The 22040-nt window shown below is 38.6% G+C and overlaps 1 protein-coding gene across 2 annotated transcripts in view; it reads left to right on the plus strand.

Moving 5' to 3' along the window:
- Window positions 1-9933: 9933 nt before the first annotated feature.
- Window positions 9934-22040, plus strand: part of LOC146454314 (putative skeletal organic matrix protein 5) — an 82651-nt gene continuing 70544 nt past the window's right edge. Inside the window, exon 1 of one of the 2 annotated variants that reach the window (XM_085095625.1) lies at window positions 9934-9993. The gene's annotated coding sequence lies outside the window, so the exon portion shown is untranslated. Of the gene's footprint in view, window positions 9994-14453; window positions 14472-22040 lie in introns of those variants that run through there. The other variant, XM_085095629.1, reaches the window with a different exon arrangement.

The following is a 22040-nucleotide window of genomic DNA, read 5'->3' on the forward strand; positions in this document are numbered from 1 at the left end:
TTTAAGAGCTCAAAGGAGGGAGATGTCATCAGAGACTAGTTTTTGATCATGTTTGTTTGTTCATGTATTGCGCATGTGCGCCAGTAGTTTCCCGGACCTCATGGTCAGTTCAATGGAAGTCGGAGTCGGAACTAAGATGTACACTTAGAACCTGTCTAATTTAATAATATTGTTCCTGTTGAACTGAGTGTTCATGTGTAGCATCGACTTGACAATTTCTAAGCGTTCTGACCGGTCTAACAGTTTTCGGTACTGTTTAAGTTGCATATGAAACCGCAATTATCACTCACTTATTCATTCTTTCTTCCGCAGTTCAAATGCATGAATTTTCATATCTTCACTTTCAAATAATGGGTTTAATGAGCCAAAACAATCATCGAATGTGCGTTTTAAAGTTTGGTACCGTTTCTTTGCCGTCCTGTGTAAAACAAAAACGTGAAATGGTCCAATTCAAGGTTTTGTGAAGAACGTGAGCACACGACGGCGAATGTTTCATTTTTTTTGTTAACTTGAACGCCCATCCTATCATTTTGATTCCTGGGCAGTTCGCCGTTTCTGAAGAAGTTGAACCGCTTGAAATAAATGCGAAGTACTCCACAAATGAAATAAAGTTATATTTTCAGGTGACTTTTTACGTTGGCGTTGCCGTCGTTGTTGCTTATGTTCTCTAATATATTCGTAGACCCTGTATGTCGTTTAATTTTTATTAACAGATATTTTCAAAGCGGTACGATGGTTGCTAGTAGCAATCGCACGTCGAAAACTGATGATATCCGCATCCCCCGCCCCTCCCCATTGAGTGGTTGAAAGTGCTGCGTCTCTTATAATGTTAATTTCCGTCGATCGACAATTAACAAAGTTAACACTTCGCTCTAGCGGATTATCAGTTTGTGGTATACTAAACCTTTTAAGACTTTAAAGCTTAAAAGTTCTGAAGATGTTGACTACAGAAACATTTGACGCTCGAAAGAGTCATTCAGTCTCGAAAAATGTCGAATTTTTTTGACCGCTCCTGATACCCATTTCATTCACATCAGATATTTCACTATTTGAAAACAGATCTATTTTTAATTCGTTTACTTGAGTCTGGCGAAGAAAACTAATCACAAAGAGAAAACTTTTAGTAGCGATGTTTCATTTTCTTGGCAAGACTACAAGAAGAATTTAAAATTTTCTTTAATCTTCAATACTGCTTTGCGTGGGCAAATACCGTGGTAAGCTTTAAGCGAAGCAGCAACTCAAAGCATACCTTTCTCGTAAATAAGTTGACTCCAACTACATTGAACACTAAAAAGTTAGTCTCAGTATGCCAGGGTCACTGTCGCTAAATCAATCGAGCGTGGTTTTAAGTTCGCCCTCCCTTTTCAGGAGGAAATACGAGTCCCCTAAAAACGACTGCGTGGGAGGCTATCCCTGCCTACGAGAATGAGTAAATCAGAATACTAGCGCTCCAGGGGGGCAAAAGAAACTCACAAAGAGTGGATTTTGTTTAAAATTTGAATCAGGGGTATTTTATGTTCCAGGAGATGACATGCAAGAGAGCAATGCTGTTGCTTGTAGGATTATTTGGTTTTAAAGGCCGTTGAAAATCTGCGATATTGGAGCTAATGGCCACACCAGCTATAAGTTTAATGTCCAGTAAGATTCAACGAGTTAGCAAAGGGTACCTGAGAACGCTTCGCGATAAGGGTTGTATACCCATTTATATTAAAGAGGATACATGTTCTCTAAACTTACATTTGCTGATCAGTGTAAAACGTGATCAGTAATAAAGCCAAGACTAAGGAGTTTTCGTCCGTGTGTTGTATCAGGGGTAACCAGGAAGAGATGATCGATAACACAGGTGGCCCTAGAATCCTTTTATAGCAATGGTAATTGGAACCTTGCAACCCTACTCGTCAAAGAGCATTCTACAGGGTAAATATATTCAGTGATGAGGAAATAGACTATTCTCTTGTTTTTAAGCTGGATTTTAATTGAGGAAAAGAATGAAAGTAAAGCAATTATTAAAAGGGTTATACTTGCGTCATAACATCAATTTTGGTAAAATGAAAGGAGTGACTTTATAAGCCCGCAACCCTAAGGTGAATAGGAAGTACCTCGTAGCGTAATAGAACAGAGGCCCTTCTATAAAACCGTTAAGGCCAATATTTTTTCTTCTCTTTTGGATTGATTCAATGCTATACTACGCCCCCGGTTTGATGTTTCAAACGAGAGACTGTACTCTCAAATAAGAATACATTTCACTAGATAGATAGATAGATAGATAGATAGATAGATAGATAGATAGATAGATAGATAGATAGATAGATAGATAGATAGATAGATAGATAGTTCTTCATTTGTCTGGAAGTGGAAGTTTTCATACAACTGCTTTTCTGAATACTCATTGCCAGCCATTGCGATCCAGGCATCAGTCCTTAAGGGTTCGATCTCTCAGAGGATTCACAACGATAGCCAATGCTATCATCAACCTCATTAATTTCTTGCGTTTTCCTTTTGGTATCTGACGTTTCCTTATTAAGCTCTCGAATTCGCCCCGTTCACCACGGTGCAACCTCGAGGTACAAGCATGGTACTGACAGTCGAAATGTTGGAAATTGTTCAGACCGAAATCTTTTTGCGCATGAAAGAAATTGTTGTCACTGACCAAGACGTACAAGGGCTACGAAAATGTGACTAAACTTACCCGTGCCAGTTACTTTGATAAACAGAAAAGAGCCAGGATAAAAAGCAAATGTAGACGCCTTTGGCCCATGCTACTTTTAAGTCGAGCCGTGCTGAATTTCTCTAGTGTAAATTGAGCTTTAAAACTGATGATATCCGCATCCCCCGCCCCTCCCCATTGAGTGGCTGAAAGCTCTGTGTCTCTTTTTGTCAATTTTAATGTTAACTTCCGTTGATCGACAATCAACAAAGGCAACACTTCACTCTAGCGGATTATCAGTTTGTGTTGCAGGTTAAGGTGAAGCTCAAGGAACTGAAGGCGAGTTTCACAACCAGAGGTCTAGAAGGCTCTCTCGATTTATCTTCAGCAATAACCAGACCAATAATCTTAACCTTGACTAGTGCTTTTCCGAAGGGCAGAGTATAGTAGTCTGGCAAATTCAGGGTTACGTAACTTCAAAGAGCAAAATTGTCGCCAAATTTTATTCGAATTTCACTCATTTCTCGTTGGTACCTCGATTCTTTCGCGAAGCCGCCTCTGAGTCATTTTTGTTGGACTTTTCTTTATTTATTTGTCATCTGAAAACACATTAATCTGAGACAAGAGAGGATGAAGGTAAGAGAGGTAATCCCCCGTATAGGCCCTATACCCATCGTAATCCCTCTGAAGTTATTCTTAGATCTCCCGCGAGATCCAGTGTCCCAAGAGGGTTAGGTGTTAGCCAATCATATATCCTGAGTTTTACCCACGTTGACAGCTGAGCCGATTCCCTCGCAATGCTACGCGTCTTTCGCGAATTGATCTAAAAACAAAATGGCGGAACATGCATACAGAAAGCGGGGCCTGCATATGTTTTGTGGACGAATGCGAGTTTAAAGTGGCTGTATTTGGACAACGCAGATTGGAAAAGAATCGCTCCGGCATGATTTGTTTTAGAGCCAAGCTGTGGGGAAATTATGCAAGAATATTTAGCTGGCGAAAATTGAAAGCCGTGATTGAACAGACAAATACAAACATCTCAACCTAGGAACGAATTTCGATATTTTTATCGCAGTGAGTTCAAAATCCCTTTGGTCATTGAAATCTACATTCCATTAGCTATCTAATTACGCATGTAGTTAAGAGATTCGTTGGAAGAAACGCGAGAGACAAATCTTTTTTCATGCAAGAGTGTTACATTTTAAAAGCTGTCGAAACATTGAAAGCCGCGATTGAACAGACGAGTATAAACATCACAACCTCCGGCAAGAATTTTGATATTTTTATCGCAGTGAGTACAAAATTCCTTCAGTCATTGAAATCTACGTTCTATTTACTTTTAAATCACGTACGTAGTTAAGAGATTTGTTGCAAGAAACGCGAGAAATAAATCTTTTTTTTCATGCGAGAGTGTTACATTTAGCTGTCAAATCAGCGATTGAACAGACGAGTATAAACATCACAACCTCGGCACGAAAATTTTGATATCTTTATCTCACTTTGTTCAAATCCCTTTGGTCATTGAAGTCTACCTTCCATTAGCTTTCTAATCACGCATGCAGCCAAGAGATTCTTTAAAAGAAAGGCGAGAAACAAATCTTAGCTTATTTATGCAAGAGTGTTACATTATATTTGAATTGAAGCCGCGATTGAACAGACGAGTATAAACATCAAAACCGCGGCACGAAAATTATGATATTTTTGTCACAGTGAGTTTAAAATCTCTTCGGACATTCAAATTTACATTCCATTAGCTTTCAAATCACGTGTATTACTGAGAGATTTGTTGGAAGTAACGCGAGAAACAATTTCTTTTATGGAAGTGTATGATGGTGATTAGCCGTTGTAAAATTGAAAACGGTGAAAGACACGTAACGCGCGAGGTAACATTATCCGCGAGAAATCGATACCTTCTAAAAATAACTTCAGAGGGATTATGATGGGGATAGGGCCTATAAGGGGGATTACCTCTCTTACCTTCATCCTCTCTTGTCTGAGACAAAAGTAGTCTTAAAGATCTAGCGAGGAGACCTCAAGAAACCATCGGGCTTTTATAGAAAACTCAAATCAAAAATACAATAAATACAAAATAGAGCAGCGTATGTGCTGCATGAACAAATCAGTATTCTTTCAATAAATGAAGGTTTTAAGTAAGTCTTAAGCTGTGAAGATGGTGACTACAGAAAAATTTGACGCCCGAAAGTCTCGTTCAGGCTCGAAAAATGTCGAATTTTGTTAACCGGTCCTGGCACCCATTTCATTCACATCGAATATTTCAGTATTTGAAAAGAGACCCTTTTCTAATTGGTCTACGTACGCTGACGAAGAAAACAAATCACAAAGAGGAAACTTTTAGTAGCGATGTTTCATTTTCTTGGCCACCCTACAAGAGGAATTAAAATTTTTATTGATTATTCAAGACTGCTTTACGTGGGCGAATACCATGGTAAGCTTTAAGGGAAGCAGCAACTCAAAGCATGCCTTTCTCGTAAATAAGTTGCCTCCAACTATATTGAACACTAAAAGGTTAGTCTTAGTAGGCCAGGGTAGTCGCTAAACCAATCGAGCGTGGTTTTAAGTTAGCCCTCCCTGTTCAGGAGGAAATACGATTCTCTAAAAAACGACTGCGTGGGAGGCTATCCCTGCCTACGAGAATGAGTAAATGAATACTAGCACTCCATGGTGGCAAAAGAAACTCACAAAGAGTGGATTTTGTTTAAAATTAGGCCAGGGTTATTTTATGTTCCAGGAGATGACATGCAAGAGAGAAATGTTGTTGTTTGCAGCGTTATTTCGTTTAAAGGGCTGTTAAGAGCGGCTACCTGTAAGAATCGAGAACTGCATTTCAGCGACCACTTGGTCGAATTTCTGATATTTCGTCTCAAGATACCCTTGGATTAACTATTTTCGAAAATCATATTTTAAAGTTCCAAGGTATTTTATTTTTTGAGAAAATTGCAAGAGTTTGAAATGCGGCCAAGGTGCGGTCACGGGCCGATGAAAACCGCGAAAATTTAGGTCAAAGGACGAAGCCCCGTTCACGGTGTAAAATAACCCAATGAACTTGAAACTTTACACAAACCTAGACCAACCATCTCACAAGAGAATTAATACAACAAACATGCCAAATTCGCTGGCTGCTTTCTAAAGCATGCAGATTTGTGTACGCTACTCAAAATGGCCTTGAAACTAATGCCTATTTTCATTAAAATAAAAGTGTTTCTGGTATGTCATTTTCTCTAAATTAAATCTCATATCTCGAAAGACGAAGAAAAGAACTTTATTTGTACCAAGTTTTAAGCTCTGATTCAAACTCTTTCCCACTCAAGGAAGATCGAATATGCGTGCGATACTTGCGGCTCGCAATTCACGTCACGAATTATGAGATCAGAACCGATTCACAAACACTTGACATCTGGGGCCCGTGAATGTTTCCAAACATCACACATTGGGCCCTAAAACTAATCAGACGGACTGAAGACAGCCATTCAATGTGTTTCGATCCGAGATTTCTTTCCTACTCTGCTCTAAAATAATATAGTTATTCCGGTCAATTAGCCTACGAAACATGTGCAACAAATTTGCATACCATTTCGATGTCGCAGGAAAAAGTAGTGCAAATCATACTTTACAGCTCCTTTATCTTCTTAAATGAAGTAGTCGATCAGTAAACTGGAGAAAAGCGTGTGACTTTGTTCCTGTCGTGATGTTTTGAGTGTTTGTGTTTAGCAGCGACGGCTCAATTCAATAAGCCAGTGTGACACTGATCAACTGTAACCCGATATTCCCTTCGATGATGTGGGTAACGCGCACGTGATCCTGGCCAGGCATTTCGATATGGAATCCTGCGCGTACAAGCTAGGGCGCTTTTAGGAACTGTAAATAGTGAAACGTACTGCTTGTGGGCCAAGCTACGACTACCCTGGTGATGAAAACCTTGTCTAGCTAAAAGACTGTACAACAGATGCGAGAGCCCATCTTGCCAGCTTTGATTTTTTTTTTCGCGAAAAAATGTCAAGTATTAGTGTCATTTCGTTTTTTAACTTCAATTATACATACCCTGGAACGTCGATTTTTTCGCGAAAAAAAAAAGAAAGAAAGAAACATCCATAACCGCCATCCTCACAATTAAAAATATGAAATCTTTATATTTGAGAGCATAGTAGTGAGTTCCCCACCGACCACCAACCCGACCTCCCCCCTTCCCCCTAGCCACAAGCGTCAATAATATTGTGGTTATTGTTTACTTTCCTAGGCCGTTTTCTCGCTGTTCCTGCCAGTTTCTTTCAACTCTGTGAAAAAAATAATAGCATGAAATCTGAAATTGGAAAATGAATAGGCGAAATACGGCCCTTACCCGCACGTGCTAGTAATAAGGTAGTAACGGCCCTCACCCGCTTGCGCTAGCAATAAGTTAGTTTTCGTGGCCATCACCAGACAGACCAAGGCTGGCAAGATTCCTATCTTCTCGAAAATTGAAAGAAACCGGCAGAAACAACGATAAAACTGGTTTGGGAAAGTAAACAATAACCACAATTGACGCTTATCGCCAGAGGGGATGGGGGTGGGGGAGGTCGCGTTGGTCGGTGGGGAATTCACTACTCTGATACCCTCAAAGTTGATACCCTCAGACTACTCTGATACCCTCAAATTTGGATGGAAATTGGGATGGTGGTTATGGATAGATTTTTTTCGCAAAAAATCCTCGTTCCGGGATCTGCATTACTGTAAGTAAAAAAAAGAAAACAAAAACTGACACTAATACTTGAACGTCGATTTTTTTCGCGGAAAAAACAAAGGCTGGAAAGGTGGGCTCTCGATCTCTTGAAGAGTCCTTAAGCTCGTCAAGGTCATCATCACCTGGGTAGTCGTGGCTTGGCCCACAAGCACTACTTTTCTAAAAGCGCCCTGAACGCACAAGGGCCTGGCCGCGTTACCCACATCACCGAAGGGAATATCGAGTTACAGTTGTTCAGTGTCACACTGGCTTATTGATTTGAGCCGTCGCTGCTAAACACGAACACTCAAAACAACACGACAGGAACAAAGTCACACGCTTTTCTCCATTTACTGTTCGACTTCTTCATTTGAGAAGATAAAGGAGCTGTAAAGTATGATTTGCACTACTTTTTCCTGCGACATCGAAATGGTATGCAAATTTGTTGCACATGTTTCGTAGGCTAATTGACCGGAATAACTATATTATTTTAGAGCAGAGTAGGAAAGATCGAAAAACATTGAATGGCTGTCTTCAGTCCGTCTAATTAGTTTTAGGGCCCAATATGTGATGTTTGGAAACATTCACGGGCTCCAGATGTCAAGTGTTTGTGAATCGGTTCTGATCTCATAATTCGTAACGTGAATTGCGAGCCGCAAGTATCGCACGCATATTCGATCTTCCTTGAGTGGGAAAGAGTTTGAATCAGAGCTTAAAACTTGGTACAAATAAAGTTCTTTTCTTCGTCTTTCGAGATATGAGATTTAATTTAGAGAAAATGACATACCAGAAACACTTTTATTTCAATGAAAATAAGCATTAGTTTCAAGGTCATTTTGAGTAGCGTACGCAAATCTGCATGCTTTAGAAAGCAGCCAGCCAGTTTGGAATGTTTATGGTATTAATTCTCTTGCGAGATGGTTGGTCTAGGTTTGTGTAAAGTTTCAAGTTCATTGGGTTATTTTACACTGTGAACGGGGCTTCGTCCTTTGACCTAAATTTTCGCGGTTTTCATCGCCTCGTGACCGCACCTTGGCCGCATTTCAAACTCTTGCAATTTTCTCAAAAAATAAAATACCTTGGAACTTTAGAATATGATTTTCGAAAATAGTTAATCCAAGGGTATCTTGAGACGAAATATCAGAAATTCGACCAAGTGGTCGCTGAAATGCAGTTCTCGATTCTTACAGGCAGCCGCTCTTAAAAATTTGCGATGTTGGAGCTAACGGCCCCACCAGCTACAAGTTAAATCTACGTGTTTAATCTCCAATGAGATTTAACGAGTTAGCAATGGGTACCTGAGAACGCTTCGCAATAAGAGTTGTATACCCATTTATATTAAAGAGGATACATGTTCTCTAAACTTACATTTGCTGATCAGTGTAAAACGTGATCAGTAATAAAGCCAAGACTAGGGAGTTTTCGTCCGTGTGTTGTATCAGGGGTAACCAGGAAGAGATGATCGATAACACAGGTGGCCCTAGAATCCTTTTATAGCAATGGTAATTGCCACCTTGCAACCCTACTCGTCAAAGAGCATTCTACAGGGTAAATATATTCAGTGATGAGGAAATAGACTATTCTCTTGTTTTTAAGCTGGATTTTAATTGAGGAAAAGAATGAAAATAAAGCAATTGTTAAAAGGGTTATACTTGCGTCATAACATCAATTTTGGTAAAATGAAAGGAGTGACTTTATAAGCCCGCAACCCTAAGGTGAATAGGAAGTACCTCGTAGCGTAATAGAACAGAGGCCCTTCTATAAAACCGTTAAGGCCAATATTTTTTCTTCTCTTTTGGATTGATTCAATGCTATACTACGCCCCCGGTTTGATGTTTCAAACGAGAGACTGTACTCTCAAATAAGAATACATTTCACTAGATGCATTTGACATATTTTGACTTGGATGAAATTTGCGCCCAATGAGTTAAAAGCAGATGCAGAAAGCATTGTAAATAGATAGTTCTTCATTTGTCTGGAAGTGGAAGTTTTCATACAACTGCTTTTCTGAATACTCATTGCCAGCCATTGCGATCCAGGCATCAGTTCTGGGTCCGACCTTAAGGGTTCGATCTCTCAGAGGATTGACAACGATAGCCAATGCTATCATCAACATCATTAATTAATTTCTTGCGTTTTCCTTTTGGTATCTGACGTTTCCTTATTAAGCTCTCGAATTCGCCCCGTTCACCACGGTGCAACCTCGAGGTACAAGCATGGTACTGACAGTCGAAATGTTGGAAATTGTTCAGACCGAAATCTTTTTGCGCATGAAAGAAATTGTTGTCACTGGTCAAGACGTACAAGGGCTACGAAAATGTGACTAAACTTACCCGTGCCAGTTACTTTGATAAACAGAAAAGAGCCAGGATAAAAAGCAAATGAAACGCCTTTGGCCCATGCTACTTTTAAGTCGAGCCGTGCTGAATTTCTCTAGTGTAAATTGAGCTTTAAAACTGATGATATCCGCATCCCCCACCCCTCCCCTATTGAATGGTTGAAAGCTCTGTGTCTCTTTTTGTTAATTTTTATGTTAACTTCCGTTGATCGACAATCAACAAAGGCAACACTTTGCTCTAGCGGATTATCAGTTTGTGTTGCAGGTTATGTAACGCTAAAGGAACTGAAGGTGAATTTCACAACCAGAGGTCTAGAGGGCTCTCTCGATTTATCTTCAGTAATAACCAGACCAATATTCTTAACCTTGACCAGTGCTCTTCCGAAGAGCAGAGTATAGTAGTCTGGCAAATTCAGGGTTACGTAACTTCAAAGAACAAAAGTGTCGCCAAATTTTATTCGAATTTCACTCATTTCTCGTTGGTACCTCGATTCTTTCGCGAAGCCGCCGCTGAGTGATTTTTGTTGGACTTTTCTTTATTTATTTGTCATCTGAAAACACATTAACCTGAGACAAAAGTAGTCTTAAAGATATAGCGAGGAGACCTCAAGAAACCATCGGGCTTACATAGAAAACTCAAATCGAAAATACAATGAATACAAAATAGAGCAGCGTATGTGTGGCATGAACAAATCAGTATTCTTTCAATAAATGAAGGTTTTAACTAAGTCTTAAGCTGTGAAGATGGTGACTACAGAAAAGTTTGACGCCCGAAAGACTCGTTCAGTCTCGAAAAATGTCGAATTTTGTTAACCGCTCCTGGCACCCATTTCATTCACAACGGATATTTCACTATTTAAAAAGAGACCTGGTCTTCGTGAATCTCACGAAGAAACAAATGACAAAGAGGAAACTTTTAGTAGCGTTGTTTCATTTTCTTGGCGACCCTACGAGAAGAATTAAAATTTTTATTGATTATTCAAGACTGCTTTACGTGGGCAAATACCGTGGTAAGCTTTAAGTGAAGCAGCGACTCAAAGCATACCTTTCTCGTAAATAAGTTGACCTCAACTACATTGAACGCTGAAAAGTTAGTCGCAGTATGCCAGGGTAGTCGCTAAATCAATCGCGCGTCGTTTTAAGTTAGCCCTCCCTGTCAACGAGAATGAGTAAATAAATACTAGCACTCCAGGGGGCTAAAGTAAGTGCATTTTGTTTAAAATTCGAATAAGGGGTATTTTAAGTTCAAGGAGATGACATGCAAGAGAGAAATGCTATTGTTTGCAGGGTTATTTGGTTTAAAAGGTCGTTGAAAATTTGCGATATTGGAGCTAATGGCCACACCAGTTCTAAGTTAAATATAAGTGTTTAATCTCCAATAAGATTCAACGAGTTAGCAGAGAGTACCTGAGAACGCTTCGCGATAAGAGTTGTATACCCATTTATGTTAAAGAGGATACATGCTTTCTCAACTTACATTTGCTGATCAGTGTAAAACGTGATCAGTAATAAAGCTGAGACTTAGGAGTTTTCGTCAGTGTGTTGTATTAGGGGTAACCAGGAAGAGATGATCGAAAATAAAGGCGGCCCTCGAAACCTTTTAGAACAATGGTAATTGGAACCCTGCAACCCTACTCGTCAAAGAGCGAAAAACAGGGTAAATATATTCAGTGATGTGCAACCAGACTACTCTTTCTTGTCATTTAGGTGGATTTTAATTGAAGAAAATAATAAAATAAAGCGACCATTAAAAGGGTTATACTTGCGTCATAACGACTTTGGTTAAATGAAAGGAGTGACTTTATAAATCCACAACCCTCAGGTGAATACCAAGTACCTTGTAGCGTAATAGAACAGTTAGGCCCTCCCGTAAAACCGATAAGTCCAATACCTTTCCTTGCCGTTTGGAACGTTTCAGTGTAAACGGCGCTGTTGAAATGTCTCAATTTAGTAGTAGGGGGCTTTGGCTGAACTACGTCCCTTGTCAGTTGATATTTCAAACGAGAGACTGTACTCTCAAATAAGAATGCGTTTCACTAGATGCATTTGATATATTTTGACTTGGATGAAATTTACCCCCAATGAGTTAAAAGCAGAGTGAAGCAGAAAACGTTGTAAATAGATAGTTGTTCATTTGTCTGGAATTGACCAATACTATGTAAACTAACAACAATATTAGTGGAGTATCGGTGAAGCACGGTATAAAGTAACTATAAAGCATTTTATTTGCTGTCAACAGTGTGAATTGTAATTTGCCATTTGCATGGACCCCTAAAAAACAAAAAAAATCCTGAATCGTCCTTTGCTGGCTTAGAGACAGCGTGATATGACCGCCTGTTGTTTGATTCAATTGATGTTACAAAAGAATTATAGAAGGAGAAGAAATGACCGGTTACATTAAAGCAAAGGAACACACCGTCAAGTAGTATTGAAAGACATTTCTGGAAACGTTGCTTTGTTACTTAGGCAACCACCCAATGTTTGTAAGTTTCCGCCGAAGCAATTTTAATATGAATAGTCTTCGTTTGCTTTGATTTGATAGTGAATGGAATGGAAGCATTGCTACTAGCTAGATTTGTCTTCCTGTATAGAGAAAAAGGTGGAGTTTCATCGAATTCTTTTGTAAACTGAAGGAAATATAAAAAATTAGTATCACCCACGATTTTGGTGTAAAGCAAACAGGCACACACAGGCCTGCTTCAATGGACATTTGAGAAAGGCTATGGGAACTCTAAATCAGTTTGTTAAATCCGGCAAGGAAAATGTGTTCGTATACCCAATTCGTTATTTCACTCAAAATTAACAGATAATTTCAAAGCATCACGACAATTATTTCAAAAAAGACGAGTGTTGACTGCAACTTCTTGGAAACGGATCAGTAAAATGACAAACACACAATGTTTGTGAAGCATCACGATAATTATTTCAAAAAGGGCGAGTGTTGACTGCAATTTCTTGGAAACTCGGGATCAGTGAAATAATAACTAGGCCTTAGTTTTGGTTTAATCTAACGCTCAATATTAAACTTTTCTCAGCACGTCCTTTATTGTCACTTATTTGCAAAAACAAGAACTGACAATTGTGTTAACTTACGGATCTTTCTCGTACAGTTCCTGGAAAGAAGAGGCCTGAACGGAAAGAAAGAAAAATACCCTGCAATGAAAACTTGAAGACTGAGAAAAGATTGAAAGTACTCCGCCAAGCTGCGCAGACAAATAATCAACCCGAGCTCAGTATACCTGCGGGGGTGGCGGTGGCTTGGATTTGCATAGGCAAGGTTTTCCACCGTCGTTTTCAACGCCCCTATGTCCACTGAAATCAAATGTTGGAGAGATAAAAGCATGTTAAAGGATATTGAAAGCGGCATAAGATTGCCTAGTGACAAGCAGTTATAGTACGACTACGACTACGAAGATTCCGGCAAGTCTCAAGACCAGCTATGCTAGTTTTGTCGGGAAACAAATTTCCTTCCTCTCCATAATTATGTTCGCGTAGGACAATAAATTTTACTTTCCTCTTTGGACAATATCTCTGTTATCTCTACATTGAATCAAGCAACAGGTGGTCATACACCCCGTTAAAAGTTTTAAAGGCCTATTCAGAGATTTTTCATTTGTAGAGGCCCATGCAAATGACAAATAACAATTCACACAGTTGACAGGAAATAAATTGCTTTAAAGTAATGCTTTACCGTGTTACACCGATATCTACGAATGTTATGATTTTACACAGAAACACTCAATCCAGACAAATGAATAACTATGTATTTACAAAATTTTCTGCGTCTGCTTTTAAAAGTCATTGAGTGTAAATTTCATCCAGGTCAAAATATGTCAAATGCGTCTAGTGAAATATAAATTATTCTCATTTAAGAGTACAGTCTATCATTTGAAATATCAAACAAGGGACATAGTATAGCCAATTAGCCCCCTACGCACTGAAACGTTTAAACAGCAGCGTTTACACCGAATCGTTCCAAAGGCAAGAAAAAATATTGGCCTTGATTGTTTTATAGAAGGGCCTTTTTTCTTTTACGCAACGAGGTACTTCGTATTCACCTTAGGGTTGTGGATTTATAATTATAAAGTCACGTCTTTAATTTACAACTCTTATTTCGAAGCGTTCAGAGAGGTCTAACAGTTTTCGGAACTGCTTAAGTTGTATAATGTAACTCGATTATCATCCACTTATTCATTCTTTCTTCCGCAGTTTACGTATGAATTTTCAAATATTCACTTTCAAGCAATAGGTTTAATGAGCCAAAACAATCCCTCGAACGTGCGTTTTAATTCAAGGTTTTGTTGAGAACGTGAGCACACGACGGTGAATGTTTTATTTTCTCTCATTTTTTAACGCCACTCCTACCAATCTGATTCCTGGGCAGTTCGCCGTTTCTGCAGAAGTTGAACCGCTTGAAATAATTGCGAAGTACTCCACAAATGAAATAAAGTTATATTCTCAGGTGACGTTTCCGTTGGTGCTGGCGTCGTTGTTGCTCAAGTTCCCTAATATATTCGTAGAACCTGTGTGTCGTTTAATCATAATTAACAGATATTTTTAAAGCGGTACGATGGTGGCTAGTAGCAATCGCACGTTGAGAGCTGATGATATCCGCTAGCATCCCCCGCCCCTCCCCATTGAGGTGGTTGAAAGTTCTGTGTCTCTTATAATGTCGATTTCCGTCGTTCGACAATCAAGAAAGTTAACACTTCGCTCTAGCGGATTATCAGTTTGTGTTGCAGGTTAACTTGAAGCTAAAGGAATTGAAGGTGAATTTCACAATTAGACTAGAAGGCTCTCTCGATCTATCTTCAGTAATAACCAGACCAATAATCTTAACCTTGATCAGTGCTCTTCAAAGAGCAGAGTATAGTAGTCTGGCAAATTCAGGACTACGCAACTTCAAAGAACAAGAGTGTTACCAAATTTTATTTGTCGTTGGTAGCTCGATTCTTTCGCGAAGCCGCCTCGGAATCATTTTCGTTCGACTTTTCTTTATTTATCAGTTGCCGTCTGAAAACACAATAATCCAAGACAAAAGTAGTCTTAAAGATATAGCGAGGAGACTTCAAGGAACCATTTGGCTTACCTAGAAAGCTCAAATTGAAAACACAATAAATACAAAATAAGCGCAACTTATGTGCTGCATGAAAAATACCAGTATTCTTTCAATATGTGAAGGTTGTCAGAGTAAGTCTTAAGCTCTAAAGATGGTGACTACAGAAAACTTTGACGCTCGAAGGACTCGTTCAGTCTCGAAAAATGTGGAACTTTGTTAACCGCTCCTGACAACCATTTCATTCACATCAGATATTTCACTATTTGAAAACAGACCCATTTTTATATTTCTCATTGGTCTACGTGAGTCTAGCGAAGAAAACAAATCGCAAAGAGGAAACTTTTAGTAGCGATGTTTTATTTTCTTGGCGACACTACAAGAAGAATTAAAGTTTTTTCTTGATTATTCCAGACAGTCTGCTTTGCGTGGGCGAATACCGTGGTAAGCTTTAAGCGAAGCAGCAACTCAAAGCATACCTTTCTGGTAAATAAGTTGACTCCAACTACATTGAACACTGAAAACGTAGTCTCAGTATGCCAGGGTAGTCGCTAAATCAATCGCGCGCGGTTTTAAGTTAGTCCTCACTGTCTACGAGAATGAGTAAATAAATACTAGCGCTCCAGGGGGCGAAAGAAACTCACAAACGGTGCATTTTGTTTAAAATTCGGGCCAGGGGTATTTTATGTTCTAGGAGATGACATGCAAGAGAGAAATAATGCTTTTTTGCTAGGTTATTTGGTTTAAAACGCTGATGAAAATGCGGTATTGGAGGTAACGGCCCCACCTGAGCTACAAGTTAAATCTACGTGTTATCTCAATTAAGATTCATTGTTCTACAGGGTAAATATATTCAGTGATGGGAAAGCGGACTACTCTTTCTTGTTATTAAGGTGGATTATAATTGAAGAAAAGAATAAAATAAAGCGATTATTAAAAGAGTTATACTTGCGGCATCATAACAAGTTTGGTTTAATGAAAGGAGTGGCTTTATAAATCCACAACACGCATGTAAATACCAAGTACCTTGTGGCGTAATAGAAACCGTCAGGTCCTCCTTTAAAACCGATAAGGCTAATATGTTTTCTTGTATTTCGAAACGTTTCAGTGTAAACGCCGCTATTGAAATGTCTAAATTTAGTTGTCCCTTGTCAGTTGATATTTCAAACGAGAGACTGTACTCTCAAATAAGAATGCGTTTCACTAGTTGCATTTGACATATTTTGACTTGGTTGAAATTTAACCCCAATGAGTTAAAAGCAGAGTGAAGCAGAAAACGTTATAAATAGATAGTTGTTCATTTGTCTGTAATTGACCAATACTATGTAAAATAACAACAATATTCGTAGAGTATCGGTGAAACACAGTAAAACATTACTATAAAGCATGTTTTTTGCTGTCAACAGTGTGAATTGTTATTTGTCATTTGCATGGACCCCTAAAAATTAAAAATATTCCTGAATCTTCCTTTGCTGGCTTAGAGACAGCGTGATATGACCGCCTGTTGTTTGATTCAATTGCCAGATTTTTCGAAAGAATTATAGAAGGAGAAGAAATGACCGGTTACATTAAAGTAAAGGAACACACCGTCAAGTAGTATTGAAAGGCATTTCTGGAAACGTCGCTTTGTTACTTAGGCAACCACCCAATGTTTGTAAGTTTCCGCCGAAGCAATTTTAATGTCAAGAGTCTTCGTTTGCTTTTATTTAATAGCGAATAGAATGGAACCATTGCTACTAGCTAAATTTGTGTTACTGTATAGAGAAAAAGGTGGAGTTTCATAGAATTCTTTTGTAAACTGAAGCAAACAGGCACACACAGCCCTCCTTCAATGGACATTTGAGAAAGGCTATGGGAACTCTAAATCAGTTTGTGAAATCCGGCAAGGAAAATGTGTCCGTATATCCAATTCATTATTTCACTTAAAATTAACAGATAATTTCAAAGCGTCACGATAATTATTTCAAAAAAGGGCGAGTGTGGACTGCAACTTCTTGGAAACGGATCAGTAAAATAACAACCACATAATGTTTGTAAAGCATCGCGACAATTATTTCAAAAAGGGCAAGTGTTGACTGCAACTTCTTGGAAACTCGGGATCAGTAAAATGACAACCACACAATGTTTGTAAAGCATCGCGACAATTATTTCAAAAAGGGCGGGTGTTGACTGCAAGTTCTTGGAAACTCGGGATCAGTAAAATAACAACCACACAATGTTTGTAAAGCATCACGACAACTATTTCAAAAAGGGAGAGTGTTGACTTCAACTTCTTGGAAACGGATCAGTAAAATGACAAACTTGAGTGATTAATAGCGTTCTCCCCGCCCAGTGCTTATGCTATTTCGTTCGTCGCACTTTACTGCCTTATATCAGTTTGTGTTTAGGAGTTCCAAGGTGCTGACTGAAGGTGAGTGCTACAACTAGCTCTCGATTTATCTCTAAACAATAGTGAAACAAAAGTCTAGAGCTGGTTAAGATTTGCGCGCTTTTCCGTAAGAACAGGGCATTAATAGTCTGCTGAATAGATATGCCGCCTTTTAGATCAGAGCATAACAGTATCGCAAATACACGAGCCTTTAAGAATTTTCTGTCATTAAAATGTCTCCCCGTTTCAGGAGAATTAAATGCTAATCTGTATAGGTGAACTGCCAGTTTTCTACCAAAATAAAATTACCAGTGATTATTAAGCGATTTTTAAAAAAAATACCAATGAACAATTTTAGCAAAAATTGTTTCCCTAAAAGTCTTTTTTAAATTCTCCGTAGTTTGCTTAAAAGAAACAAGGTAAATCTGATAGAATGTTCTCTGAGTTATGTTAGGAGAGAACTGATCAATAGCTTATTGTAGTTGCTATAGTTTTTAGGCTCTCGTTACTGAATAACGAATTGTATTACAAACATCCAACCTAAGCAGCGTGAAATGACTATAATTTTCCAACTGGGAACTGTTCAGCCGAATAGTCTCAACATGAATTTTAGCTTTATTTGAACTATTACTTTACGCACGCGCGCTACCAGTTGCACGCGCACGCGGCGCCTCCATTTAAATCGCGTATTATAGCGGTTTTCTTCCACACAGAAGAAGGGTTATATACCCGAAACGTCCAGGTTATTATTTTTTAAACATTTCTGACACTTTCGATATTTATTATACTGATGCAATCTAAATTGCTGGGAGAAGTCTCAGAACTTTGTACTTGCTCTGAGAACGTCCGTCAACAACTTCAGAACAAACAGGTTGAATGATCGACGGTTATTGTCGCTAATTAAAGTGCATACAATGTACAAAACCAAACAATAAATCGGCGCATAAAAACAGCTGTCCACAAGTACTAATTATTTTTGAAAATTTAGTTGTGCGGTGTTTTTAAACAAATCACTGGTCTATGTTTTTGCCAAATATGCCGATCGCGTGGAACTGATCCAGAATAGCGAGGACACAATGCAATCGGTTTGTTATAGACAAATATAAATGTCTCAAAACGGATATGCGGGTAAGAGAACACAAAAACTATACAGACATTCAATTATAATAACACATGCAAATAAATTTTCGAACACTTTTCCCTCTATAACTACTCACATAATCGGGCTTACACAACTTTGAAAAAGATGACATGGAGTCATCGAAAAATCAGTCAACATTGTTATCGCTTGTTTTTGTTTGAAATTAACATTCAATTAAACCCACTTAAATTGCAAACTGAGCAATGTTTGCCAAAATAGCCATCATGTCGGCTTTAACACTAAGAAAATTATTGGACACGGGGCAAATCACTGTGAACGACGTTATAATAGATAAATAATAACCCTCTTCTTAAATTTAGGAATGAGGCATAACAGTTCTCTACACTGTAAGATTATAAGAGCCGGAAACCCCTTCTCTAAACTGTAGGAATAAGGGATAAGTAGCTCTCCCTCAAACCGTAGAAGTAACAGATAATACTCCTCTAAACTTAACAAACAAACAAACATAACATTTATTCAGGAGGCTTCAACACAAGTACAAAAACATCCTAAATAGGAAAATCGTGAGGTTAGCCCTGTATAACAACAATTTCCCTAACTAAAAACTTACAAAAATATTTTAAGGGATAACTCACCTCCAATATTGTAGGAAAAGGGGTAACTCTCCTCTAAACTGTACAAATGGGGGATAAATCTACTCTCGAGGGAAATCACTGAAAGCGATGTTTTTTGAAAGACGGATTTACCCATCACCAAACAGTTCACTTCGGTCAATATCTGTTTGCAATACATTGATCGCCTCAAAAAGTCGGATTAAATTCTGAAGAAATACTAATGTTTTCTTCGGTATTTTATTACCTGAATGTGTTTTAAAAAACTAAGTGACATGGGAAATTAATCCCTTTTGATTTTGAAGAGAACAAGAATGTCGTTAAGAAAGCGAAAGAAAGGCAATAGCATTTCGTGAATTTGGAAAAAAAGTGAACTGTTCTAGCTTGACATTTTCTGCGACTTAAGATAAATGGCCCAAATGGGTTATTTCAGCTAAATGGCGTAAATGGCCTATTTATAAGGAACTTGTGCGATTTGCAGTCTGTAGGGTTTGAAAGTACTTTATTGAATAGACGAGGATTAAATCTGTTTCAGCCTAATTTTCTTTTATTAGAACGATTCTTCTTTAAATGAATGTCTTCTTCTTTCTGCCCACACGGAAAAGTTTTAAGGAAACGTACATCTAAGCCAGATTAAGAAAAGTTCTACTTTAATTACCCAGGCCACTACAATTATTGTAGCTTTTAATTAGCACTGTTACTTATTTGTCCCTGGCTTTAACTTGTCTCAGCAAAAATATTGTTATTGAAATTTGAAAATAATCAATTACAAAATGTTTGTGAGATTTGATCATTTGAGGATTGGCTCCCTTGCCGTACACAACTCAGAGAAATTAAGGTAAATATCTAACACAGATTAATAATTTTGCTTTGTACCTCGAGCCCGTGTCGAAGGTTTCTACAACCATCATGTTCGTACATCTAGTTCATACAGTGTTAATACCATTAAAGAAAATTACAGTGTCGCATTTATCTTTGCTAACGCCAAGTTAAGCGATAAAAGGGGACACATTATTTCGGCGTAACTTATGCTGTCAACTTTCCTTACGACCGTCCACAGCACATTACCAGAAATCGGGGACATTTCACGCCCGCGATTAATTAACAGCGGTATCTCGTTTTCAAAATGGCGGCCGTAAGCAAACCTCACGAGCGAAACGTGTTCCATACCATATTTTAAGCAGTCTGAGCTCACTCGACCTATTTACCTTCTGAATTTACTTTAAGTGCCCATTCTCGCTTCTGTTTTTTGTAAGCGTCAAGAATCTCAGACATTGTTACTTTGTTTTGATGCCGGCGGCACACTCTTAAAATTTGTGTTCGTTTTTCCCGCGTATTTACTTGCTAAAGAACCAAGCCTGGTTTATAAATTGGGGGTCTGGAACCTAATTCTATCCCGTCAAACATCGCTGGACTATAGCAACAAACAAAATGGCGGCTGGAAAGAAGTTCCGAGTTTGGAGTCTTTCCTTCCCTTCTTCGACCGAACTGAGGCATTTGAAAATGGCGTCCGTTCACTAGAATAGAGATGGGAAAATGAGAGACTTTGGAAGCATTTTGCAGGGACATATTCGTGCTTTTTTCAGTGGATTTAAATGCACTAGACATTGATGAATTTATATCGAGTCGCGCAAATTCACTCCATCGAAGGGTTCAGACTGAAATGGACGAGTGTTTGGCATGACTTCAGCAGGATTTTAATACAATGTATGGGGAAATGGTGTGTAAAATGAACGATGAAAGTGATCATCTCGGGAAGTAAGTGAACCTATGTGTATTCAGCCGTTTTACAATGAAATACGTAGCTCTTACTGTACTAATCATAATTCAAGTCGCGCACTGAAGACCCGTGAGCTCGTATTGGCTTTTTTTGAGAAAGTTCTTATCTCTCCATACATTTTCTTACACGATTTGGCCGCCATTAGGACCGAGGTGCGCACGCGCGGCCGCCATCTTGTCCCCAATTTCTGGCAATGAAGCATCGCGCTGATTTAGTTGTTAGGATTTATGGGTGTCTGAGATATTGTTGTTCATTCATGCGTTGTTTTGAAAAAGTCAAAGTTTCGTACAAGCCGCAATCAATTTGTTGAAAGCCTGTTCATCGGATCAACACCTTGCCTCCATGTTTACAAATTAAAGCTCTGCCGATCAACCCGATAATCCGATTCCGTAATCAAAAAAAGGGGGAACCCTGTTTAAGAGTTAAAAAACTGCATGGGTTTTGACATGCAAAATAATTTGGCGGATAAAGGATGACAAGAGAAATTATTTTAAGAAGAGTAGATAACCCAATTTGCAAAAAATACGCAGTAGTTTTAAGGATATTTACAACCTTAATATTTGAGGTGTTCTAGTGATAAGGGACCACTCCTCTAAACTGTATATTGAAATAAACTTTAGGGTTAAGAGATAACTCTCCTCTTGACTGTAGGGATAATGGATAACACTCCTCTATGCTGTAGGGATATGGGATATCTCTAATAAGGCATGAATCCCCTCTAAACTGCAGAATAGGAGATAACTCTACTATCGTCATTTGGGAGCGACGTTTTGTAAAGACGGTTTAAGTTACCCATCACCAAACGGTTCATTTCGGTCAATGTCTGATCGCGAGGTATTAAATTCTGAAGAAATACTAAAGCTTTCTTTTGGGCTTTATTACTTGAAGCTTGTTTAAAAATAAGTGACATGGAAAATAAATCTCTTTGTTTTTTAAGTGAAGAAATATGTCGTTAAGAGAGCGAAAGGAGGCCAGCTAGTATCTTCAGAAAGGCTGAAAGCAGTTCCTTTTTAAAATTTTGGGAAAAAAAGTGATCTGTTCCTTGAAATGTTCCTCTGCGACTTAAGATTTTTGCTGGAGAGTACAAACAGACCAACCTGTGTTTCTGAATGTACAAAGATATCACTTTTAAGGTCCTAAATTAACAAAACAGCTTCTCAACAAGCCCTTTATCCTACAGTTCTACAAAGCGCAAAAAATAGCTAACACCAGAGAGCTCTTACGTCTTCTTAGGGCATGCTGGAAAACCGAGCAACTGGCACTCCCAGCATTCAACCCCTTGTTTGCAGTCCAAATGCATGACAAAAATTTTGTGCCCAACCTTAAAACTATATTCCTTGTTCGTTTACGCTTGTTTACGCGGAGAACTCATTTCATTTCTAATACTCTACTTTGTTTGTCCACAAAAATCACCGTGTTAA

Source organism: Pavona decussata, unplaced genomic scaffold (genome assembly GCF_977016875.1).
Source record: "Pavona decussata unplaced genomic scaffold, jaPavDecu1.1 SCAFFOLD_303, whole genome shotgun sequence".
Taxonomy (NCBI): Eukaryota; Metazoa; Cnidaria; class Anthozoa; order Scleractinia; family Agariciidae; genus Pavona; species Pavona decussata.